Raw genomic sequence first — 11,035 nt, 5'->3', positions numbered from 1 at the left:
ATCCAGGAAGGACGTTATTAAACTAGGTTCTCAAGTACGAATGCAAGAAAGCCAGGGAGGAGGAATAGGTCCTGGTGCGAGTTGGGGGACAGAGAAAGTGGTCCTTTAGAACATAGACCAAGGGCAGGGAAATGTGGCTGGAGAGAAAGATAGGCAGGGAGGCAGGGAGGGAGGTAGCCAGGGAGGAAGGGAGGCAGGGAGGCAGGGAGGCAGGGAGGGAGGGAGGCAGGGAGGCAGGGATGGAGGTAGTCAGGGAGGGAGGGAGGCAGGGTATGATAGACTCTGCCTAGCACAACAGAGCAAAATATTGCCCAGTGACTGCATCATCCTCATGATGACCAGCTGTTCAAGTTCATAATTGGGGTCGCTATGCCAGGCCATCTCACTGAGGGTCTCTTGACCTCCTTGGCCCTCTACTTCACAAACATGATGTCTTCCTCTAGCGATTGATCCCTGCTGATGACGTGGCCAAAGTTTGTGAACTGTGATCCATAGAGTTTTCTTTGGCTGATTTTCAGAAGGAGGTCACCAGGCCTTTCTTCCCAGTCTGTCTTAGTCTGGAAGCTCCACTGAAATCTGTCCACGAGGGGTGACCCTTGCTATTTGAAACACCGATGGCATAGCTTCCAGCATCATAGCAATATGTAAGCCACCACAATGTGACAATCTGACAGACGAGTGGTGGAGTGATAGATAAGGACCTGGATAGGACAGGTTCCCAAAACTTGGCTATGCAGCCACAACCAGTAAACCAGCCGTTTTGCACACACTGAGTGCCTATTATGTGCCAGACCTATCCCAGAGCCTTCAATACAAACATGAAACAGACAAGCCTTCCTGCAGTACGGCCTCCTCACAGGGGAGCCCTGGGACAAGCAATTGGTCAATCTCAATATAAGGAGATGAGTGCTTCAACAGAGGGACTGGAGAGTGTTAGCACATGCCCAGGAGGGGCTGTGAAATGTGACATGAGAGGTCATGGTCATACAAGACCGAAGCTCCCATGGTGACTGCCATGTGGACCAGGGAAAGCTTACCATGGAGCTGTGAGACAAAGTCTGAACACGTACAGCAGAAATTCTCGGCAGTTACCCTGAGCTAAAGAAGCCCTGGTGACACAGTGGTTAAGAGCTCAGTTATTACCCAAAAGATTGACAGTTCAAATTCACCAGCTGCTTCTTGGAAAAAAAGATATGTCAGTGTGCTCCTGTAAGGATTATGGCCTTGGAAACCCTGTGGGTCAGTTTGACCAGATCTGGGGTTGGGAGGTGGGATACAAATTCTTAGCAGGGCCTCAAAATGGAGTGAACCTGTTTGGAGCTCTGAGTTCTGCTGTGTTCTACAGGCTTGCTAGGAGGTGAATCTGCGGCGGGGCAGTGAGTTTGGTTTAGTTTTGGACTCTGAGGTCACTTAGTTCAATGCTTTTATCAGCTTAGAAGATGGATGACCCTTGGACTCAATTTCTTTATCTGTAAAAAAGAGAATACTATCCTTTGTTTGACATTTCATAATTTTTTTTTTTTTATAAAAAGTGAATTTCAACTATCCACCCTCCTCTGTCCAGATCCTAACATTTCCAACACTTTGGCCTCTTCACACCTCCTCTGTTTCCTTAACAGGAATAAGTCCTAATTCTTGCTTCAGAAAATATGACTTCCTCAGGAAAAGTCTTGTTTTAATTCAGAGGTTATTCAGCCCTGACTTCCAGCTGTGAGGAAATAATGCCAGTCATTCATTCCAGAATCGCTGGAATCCTTTTTCTCTCCTCACTCCCCCTCTTTTCTTCTTGCTAATTCAGAAGGTCCTCAGACCTGTGTGCTGCACAAAAGGAGACAACTGAAACAGTAATAAAGAAAGAGAGAAGGCAGGCATGAGCCCCACCCCTTGAAACAGTAAATCTTCACAAGCTATCAAGAGCTCTAGGACTACGTGTGCCCAGGATGCTGATTTCTGCAAAGACAAGTTCAGATCACAGGGGGTTGACCAACCCACAGAACCTGACAGAGGTGAGCGCTCTTCAGAAGCAGGACCAAGCCTGGCAGGTGGAGGGCGCCTGAGAGCACTGAAGAACTCTCCACCAGGAAGGACTTTCGTGCAGACGGAAGAACTAGATGCTGCCAAGTCAATTCCAACTCTTAGGAGTTGAGAAACCAGTGAGGAGACAAAGTGCTGTCCTTTCTGCTCAGAAGCAGCTGCTGTCACTCTGAACACTTGCCTGCAGTGAGAGCTTTGTAAGTGTCCGGACACTGGGTAAATGCCACGATAGTGTGGGAGCTGTCTTCTCTCTGGTTAGCACAGGCAAGCATCTTTGAACACTGCTTGGTTAAAAACACACAAACAATCCTGCCGGACACTTGGTTTCAAGCTTGTTGAAGGCTATCAGCTGACACCATCTGTGAAATGCAATCTTCGACACTAGCCCTCTCCCAGTCCTCAGTGTCTGGGGACATTCAAAGGTGAAAGGCAGAGTGGAACTACTACTCCGTCTAGGAATCACTCCTTTGTCCATGCAGGAATACTGGACTGAGGAATTAGTATCCCATTTCTCAGATGAGAAGGTGGAGGCTGGAAAAAAGGTGGAATAACCTGAGGTGACACACAGATAAATAAGGGGAAACAAGAATCTCAATTCCAGTCTGCAAATTGGTGTCTGGGATCAAGAAGCATTGGCTGGCCTGGCTTTTTCTATGAGTTTTTTCTTTTTTAAATCAAGCAATTTGCACAGATGTTTAGCCTACAGCATGCTAAACAGAGGGTCTGAGTGGCTTGTGTCAATGACTGGACCTTTTGATTTTGCTGAAAAGCATTTTCTAATTTCCTAGACAGACAAACATACTTTTGATTTGCTCTCAGTCAAAGGAAACTGGTCTCAGACAAGTACTGAACACTAAGGTAATTATCTGTCCAAATCTGCCTGCGATGGCCAGTTGATTCTGACCCCTAGTGTCCCCTGTGGCATGGTAGAACTGCCCCACAGGGTTGTCTAGATTCTAATATGTATGGAGCAGATCACAGGTCTTCCCTCATGGAGCCGCTGGGTGGGTTTGAACCACCAATATTTCCATCAGCAGCCAAGTTCTCAACTGTTTGCACCACTGGTGCTCCTTAAAGTGTTTACTGAACTTACATTATTTTGGGGAGCTCTGGGGGCATAGTGCCTAAGGCATTTGACTGCTAACCAGAAGGTTAGTTCCAAAACATCTGTATAGCATTTACTGTATGCCTGGCCCTGTTCTAAGGGATTTCCGATATTAACTCATTTTGTCCTCATACAACCCTGTACAGTATTGTTATCCCCTGTTTGAAAAGGAGGAAACTGAGTCACAGAGCTGTGAAGTAACTCGCTCAAGGCTACACTGCTGGAGAGAAGCTGGCCGAAACTGGCTCCTGGCATGATGCTTGTAGCTGTGCCACACAGCCTTGTATTGGACAAAGCCTGGCCAGTTCTTGGGCAGAAACGAGGGGCTGTGGCTTCTGTGATGACTTGCTCTCGGCTCAGGATGGGGAGCCACTATCCCTGGGCCCTGCTGTACACATCACTTCCTGCTTAGGTGCCATGACCATTGTAAAGGAAAAATCACTTACGCTAGCTCTGGGAGAGCACTGGGGGTGTTGTGGGTCAAGCATTAGGCTGCTAACTAAAATGCCAGTGTTTTGAACCCATCAGCTGCTCCATGGAAGAAAGATGAGGCAATCTGCTTCAGTAAAGATTTACAGCTTTGGAAATTCTGTGGGGGCAGTTCTGTTCTCTCCTACTGGCTCACTGTCAGACTGAATGAACTGAATGGCAGTGGCAGTGAGTTCAGCTCTGGGGGAAGCCATGGAGGAGCTGTCCTTGCTGTTGGTGCTGATTAGGACTTTGAACCCGTTCTCAGTTCAGTCATGGCTGGGGAAGCTAAACTGGAACAGACTCAAATTTGTAAACTGTGCATGTACTGGAATGATAGCCAGAACACGAAAAATTACAAGTCAAAACCCTGCTGAAAATGTAATCTCCTTCCTAGAAAACAAGGGCAGCATGCATGTCGCATAGCAACCAAATCTCTTAATTGACAGAGTCAGAAACAACGGTGCCCAGTTCAAAGATGTGGTCAACTGCACCACTTTGAATGTGTGCCATTGCCCACAGTCCTGGGGGTAATCATGCAACAAGCTCCTGAAAAGGCTTGCTATGTCTCTTCCAAGTCTCCCATTCTGGTTATTATTCCATCACAATTTGGTTCTGGTCTGATTTTGCTGCTTTGGCCATGACTGAACTGGTTTGCACTGCTTTGAAGCCCTGTGTCTGCACTTCCTTTAAGTTATCAGTTGCCATCGACTCTGACTGATAGAGATCCCGAGATCCCATGTGTGTCATATGGGACCCATATGGCCTTCAATGGCTGATTTTCTGGAAGTATCACCAAAACTTTCTTCTGAGGAGCTTCTGGGTAGACTCGAACCTCCAAGCTTTCAGTTAACAGCCAAGCTTGTTAACCATTTGCACCACCGAAATAATTAAACATGTATGGGTACCCTGAGGCATTAGTGGTTCGTAGATAGTGTTCTCAACTCTCATGTGGTGGCCCCTGGTTCAATTCCTGGCCAATGCACCTTGTACGCAGACACCACCCTCTATCAAAGGGGCTTTCTTGTTGTTGTAATGCAGAACGAGGGGCTCTGGTAGCACAATGATGAAGGCATCTGATTGCTAACCAGAAGGTTGGTGGTTCAAACCCACCAGCCACTCTGTGGAAGAAAGACTGGGCTATCGACTTCTGTAAAGATTTACTGCCTCGGAAACCCAATGGGGGTGGCTATGAGTCGGGATTGACTCAGTGGCCGTGGGCTTGGTTTGGTTTTGGTTTATGAGGCTTCAGTGGTGCTTCTAGGCTAAGATGAACTAGGAACAAGGGCCTGGCAATCTGCTTCTGAAAATCATCCAGCAAGGACCCCGTGGGATGCAACAGCCTGATGTGAATCCAGCCACGGAGATGGACCAGACCTAGCAGCATCTTGTACTGTTGTGTGTGGGTCAGTATGAGTCGGGTGCCAGCTCGATGGCAGATAATAACAACAGCCAGTATATCACCCTGGAGTAAGTGCAGACAGGGCAGTGACGAGGCTGGGGTTCGGGGAAGGCCAGTGCTACGGTACCAGAGACCCCAAAGAAGAAAAGCCGTTACTCACCCAAGTCTACTTGTCTCTTGTTTTGAGAAGAAACATTTTCCCTTGCAATCCAGTGATCTTTCCTGAGCACAAAGCATCAAGTTCATGCTCTTCTCCTTCCACAGAACCTTTTGTTCAGCTCATCTCATCATTTTTAACTGAAGGAGAAAAAAAATCAATAAATAAGCTCAAGCTGGTATTTTTATATGAGGCCAGGGCATGTTTAAGGAGTCCTGGTGGCACAATGATTAAAGTGCGTGGTGGCTAACTGAAAGGTGGGCAGTTCAGACCCACTACCCACTCTGGGGGAGAAAGATGAAGCAATCTGCTTCTGCAAAGATTACAGCCTTGGAAACCGTATGGGGCAGTTCTACTCTGTCCTACAGGGTCACTAGGAGACAGAATTGACTCAACAGCCATGGGTTTTGATCAGGATGTGTTTACTTTTGCACTGGCTTCTAAAACTTCATCACCCCCTTGGTCTGTTCAGACACTTAGGGTAACTTACACTGCCAAAAATATTTTGTTTCTGATCATTTCTTCGAACTCAGCCATGTGCGGTTTTATTGTAAAATGTTCTGCTAATGTGAGTGGAATTGTTTTGTATGGATCTCTATGTGTACTGACAAGAAATAGTGGGCTGGGAGGTGGACGTGGCTCTCTTTACTAGTGTGGCAATAATGTTTTACATCTCAGCAGTGCCTTTCAAATCAAAACCTCTCACAAACACAAGGGGCGACGACGACTTGATGCGTTGTTGAAATACAGCAAACGCTTCGGCGCTCCGGCACCACGCATCACTTTTTAGCCCAGGAAGCTAGGGATGGAGGGTCCCTACACAGAACAAAATAATAAAGCGCATGTCTGGGATGGTTCTATCTGAGAGCTCAGAGCTCATTCCAGGGCTTTCTCTGCAAATCTTTATTGTCCTCATCAGATCTCAATAAAACAGGAAGCGAACAACTGCTCTTAGCTCCCTTTACAAGCTCAGGGAGGGAGGCAGAGAAGGGATTGGACTTTGAAAGGTTACCAAGCCAGATGGTGATGGGGTCCAGGAGGGGTCCCAGCCTCTTCTCATCCCTGGCTCGTCTGTGTCCCCGACTGTGTATGGGGCAACCAGTCCCCTGGGCGTGCCAGTTCTTGTTATTGTCTGTGACTCTGGTTGAGGGTGTGTCTTTGAGACAAAATGGAGAAACGCCCCTCAAACAGAGAACCATCCCTTCTCCAAAGCTTTCTTCCTCTGGCCTCTTGGTCTCCCTGCCCCAAACGTTCTTTCTTTCCCCTTCCGTCATTCTCATTCTCTGTCCCCTTTGCCTCCCTCCCTGCCTCACATTTTGTTTTCTTTTCCCTTTTGCTTCACCTGATTCCTTTTCTGGTCTTTCATCTAAGACCAGACTTCACTATCTCCCTTCCTAGGATGGAGTTACAGTCGTATTTGAGGTTCTCTATTGGTGGAAACCTGCTCACACCCAAGTGGTGAACCCCACACTTTTGGGGGATGCACTTCCAAATTTGACCACGAGGGGGTGTGCGTGTGCAACATAGCATCTGGTTTTATTCATTACTGGGAGATTCAGCCTGGTACCTTCCTTCTTGGTGAGAGAAGAGAGTTGGCTAGAGGAATTGGACTTTCGTTTTTTTAATTTAAATTTTCTTTGTTGTCACTGTTGAGCATATATACAGCAAAGCATCCACCAATTCGACAATGTCTAAGTGTACAATCCAGTGACGTTCTTTGAGTTGTACAACCACTCCCCTCCTTTCCTGAGTTGTTCCTCCCCCATTAAGATAAGCTCACTGCCTCCCGCCCAGGTTCCCATCTAACCTTTTGAGTTGCTGCTGTCACTTTGATCCCGTGTAGATCTTAAATGAGCAAAATGCTAAAGGCAGACATTCTTCATGACTCAGGTGGTTAAGCACTTGACTGCTAACCAAAGGTCGGCAATTCAAACCCACCAGCCCATCCATGGGAGAAAGATGTGGCAGCCTGCTTCCATAAAAATACAAAGCCTTGGAAACCCTATGGGAACGTTCTACTCTCTCCTATAGGATTGCTATGAGTTGCAGTTGACTTGACAGCAATGGATTTGGTTTGTTATTTGGTTTTTAAGAAACTTCAAGACATAGTTTTGTTTTCAGGTTTAAAGGTTATTTCAGGGCAAAAGTTTCAGGGGTTTATCCAGCCTCGGTGGCTCCAGAAAGTCTGACATCCCTGAGAATGGAACCACCAAACAGAGAGAAGACGGTGTGGACTGCAGGACAGGTAGATACAAAGGCTGAGGACAGGTATCTTTCTTCAGGTACGTGGGTGGCCGGGCGGGAAGATATGGGGTGGAATGTGTGTGTGCATACACGTGTGTGTGCATTCCACTTCTCCACTTGATCCCTGTGGGTCCCTTCACATTTCTAGGCAGCAGTCACTTCATCTTTATAACCAGTGGCTTCTGAGCTGGCTGGTCTCTGAGGTGTCTTCCAGTTGTATCTCTGTAAAGTTACATGTGGGAGGTTGAGTAAATCCTAAGAGAGCCACTGACAGCCATTCGTCCTCAGCCAAGGCATCCCTGCTCCATGGGGGCGGCTTTGGGCCCCTCTCCTCATTGAAGAGGGCCCGTGTCTGTGTGAAGCCGATTCAGCCCCGGTCCAGTCTGGACGGTGCCTTTCCTGCTGGACCTGACAGGAGCAGAGGATCTAGGAAACCTTCCTGGTGTCTCTCCTGACACAGACATGACTGATTTCTAGGGAAGGGTGTGCCATCTTTTGGTGCTTGTCTTGCATGACAAACTCGTTGGTCGAGGGAGCCGGGAGGTGGTGCCATCAAGACTACACTGAGGAGGAGTGGTTCTGAACAAGTGCTGAGTGTGTCCCAGGAGCCGGCCAGGCACCCAGCTTTGGGATGAGCAATGTGGCTGCCCCCACGGAGCTCGGTGAGCAGAGTGGGAGGCCGAGATCCACAGGGGACTGAGCCCAATGTGCAGAAGTATGTGAATAGCACTAGCAATGACAGTGGAGCAGAGAGGAGGAACAGTCCCCCAGTGTCCCAAGGTGTGTCCTCAGGAAGGTCCCTCAAAGTGGGGATCTCCTTGCCCTGCACTTGGCAATGTCAAGTAGCTGGCTTGAGATCACACAGTTAGTCAGCAGAAGAGCAGGGCCAGGCAAGGCCACTCCGGTCTGGTTCATTCCAATGGCACCAGCTCTAGCCTGGCATGGCTGGGCGTCATTGGGATGGGCTCACCTTTGTGAGCAAAGGGGCCAGGACTCTTGGAGCAGGAGCAGCAATCCTGTGCACATAGGACAAGGAGCTGCTGGGCATGTCCCCTCCGTCCCTGTGTGCTCTGACATGGCCTTGCAGGAGTGGTGCCTGATTCACTGTCATAAGCAGAACACAGGCTGAGGAAGTTCTCATCCCTCTGAGCTAGGGGACACCGCTGGGGGCCCCGACCCATGGTGCCTTGGTGGCTGGCTGGGGCTAGAAGGAGCTGCAGAGCACTTCCCTAGAAGGCCTGGGTGACTTTGGGCACCTTGGTCTGGGATGTGCCATCCTGCCTCGCTGACCTGTGGGTCTGAGAAGAAAGGAACCCGGATTTCTTATTGCAGCTTCCGGTCTCCAGCCCGAGGTGCAAACTATGAGACTGAGAAGATGACTTGAGGGGTGCGTGGACCTGGTCTGAATGAACTTTGGGAAGTCTGCTTTGTCCACAGTGGTGTCCCCTGCCCCCAGAGTTTTCTCTGGCACAGAGCAGTCATGGTGGCTACTGCTGTGTGCCTGGAGAGAGAGTCTGGCTGGGGGTCAGAGACCCAAGTGTGAGTGCCTGCAGAAAATTTTCCACTGTCCCTGGTTTTCTGAGCTTCAAAGGGACCAGAGGGTCAGTGTCCCCAGGACGGCAGGCTGGGGACAGCAGCCCCGTTTGTGCAGCCCAGGAGGCCCAGGCCAGTGCTCAGCCAGGTGGGTGGGTGGGGCCGCTTCCTGGGCATCTCATGGAGACGTTTGTCCCTGTCCTCGCTGGAGGACCCCGCGTGGGCACTCACAGTGCTGGGCATCTGCCCACCTGGAAGGCTCTGTCAGGAGGAGGGGTCGCAGCGGAAGATTCAGTGGGCTTGCTGCTGGTTCCCAGTCACCAGCCCTCCTCCTCAGCTGCCAGGGGGTGTCTCTGCCAACTGCTAGGATGAGCGTCACAGACTGTTACCCGGGAAGGCAGAGCAGGGGGCTGCGGAAGGGGGCTGCACAGCGGGGGCACTGGGGGCCCCCAGCCACCATGGGACCACAGGCAAAGTACCACATTACTCTGAGCCTCAGTTTCCTGATACGGAAGTGGTGATAAATACTACCCTCCTTGTGTTATTGACAAAACTGAAAATAAACCAAATCCTCTGCAATCAAGTTGGTTCTGACTCACAGTGCCCCTAGAGGACAGAAGAGAACTGCCCCATAGGGTTTCCAGGGCTGTAAATCTTTACAGAAGCAAAGCCCAAACCAAAACCAATGGCATGCATTTGCTTCGACTCGCAGCACTCCTAGAGGACAGAGTAGAACGGTCCCACAGGCTGACTGCCTCATCTTTTTCCCACAGAGCCCATGGTGGGTTCAAACCACAGACCTGTTGGTTAGCTGCCTGATTTTTTTAACCACTGAGTGCTCCTTTGAACTGAAAACAGTGAATGCAAACACTTAACACAGCACATGATGTGAGCAGATGCCTTCGTGAAACCCAAAAACCAAACTCACTGCCATGGAGTAGATTCCAACTCATAGGGACCTCCTTTGGGTTTCTGAGGTGGTAAATCTTTACGGAAGTAGATAGCCCAGTCTTCCTTCCTTGGAGTAGCTGGTGGGTTTGAACTGCCAACCTTCTGGTTAGTAGTCAAATGCCTTAGGCACTGCACCACCAGAGCTCCCAGATGGCTCATCAACCATCATTATTACTGAAGGAAGGAGTCCTGGGGGCGCAAGGGTTAAGTGCTCAGCTGCTAACTGAAAGGTGGGCGGTTCCAACACACCCCCTGGTGATCCCCTCCCTAAAGATCACAGCCTAGGGAACCCAATGGGCAGCTCCAGTTTGTCACATGGGGTTGCCAAGGGTGACTAGAACACAGGGCACACAACCACCGCCCTGTTGACCTCCACCCCAGGCTGCCTGTAGAGCCGCCCTGTTGCCTCACCAGGAGCTCAGGGGCGGCAGGACTGTGGGGAGGGGCAGCGGGCAGCCAGAGAAGCGCAGACCCTTCACTTACTCCTCAGCACACCTTCTGGGCGCCCCCACTCTGGCCTGGTGTCCAGGCGCTGGGGACCCTCTGCAAACAGGATTGTAGCCCCTTGTGTGAACTGCTCATGTTCTAATGGGGGCGGGGGTGTTGAAGGCAGGTCCTTACAGCTCTCTGTGCAGGAAGGTGACCATCGCTGGAGGACACCCAGGGAAGTGACTGGCTTTGTGAGGAAGCCCAGGAAGGCTGTCCAGGGAAGGTGACATTGAGCTGGGACTCCAGGTTGGAGTGTGACGGTGGAAAGGCAAGGCAAAGACGCGGGAGCCTGGGGAGGGGGGCAGTGAGGGACACAGGGCATGTCTACCTGCGCGCGGGCATTGTCCTGCACCTGGACAGGCGGCCATCCATCGGCATCCGGGCTTTACCAGCAAAGGGAGTGACAACCCGGCGGCAGGTTGTTATAGTGTGTGTGTGGGGCGCCTGTGTGTGACAAAGACGCCCTGAAGGGCCAGCGCGTTCACGTCCCTGGCCTAGGGGCCAGGGGTCCCCGGGGAGCCCATGGACACAGAGGGCGAAGCCACTTAGAGAAGTGTGGGGCGCCTTGAGAGCCCCGCGCCCTCCCCAGGGCTTCCCTCCTGTCTGTTGCGTCCCCTAAGCGCCTGGAACGCTCGCTGCGTGACCTTGGCAG

The sequence above is a fragment of the Orycteropus afer genome, unplaced genomic scaffold (assembly GCF_000298275.1).
Source record: "Orycteropus afer afer isolate SDZICR_OR568_19922 unplaced genomic scaffold, OryAfe1.0 scaffold00069, whole genome shotgun sequence".
Classification (NCBI taxonomy): domain Eukaryota; kingdom Metazoa; phylum Chordata; class Mammalia; order Tubulidentata; family Orycteropodidae; genus Orycteropus; species Orycteropus afer.
The sequence above is the reverse complement of the archived record's forward strand: the minus strand, read 5'-3'. Positions refer to the sequence as shown.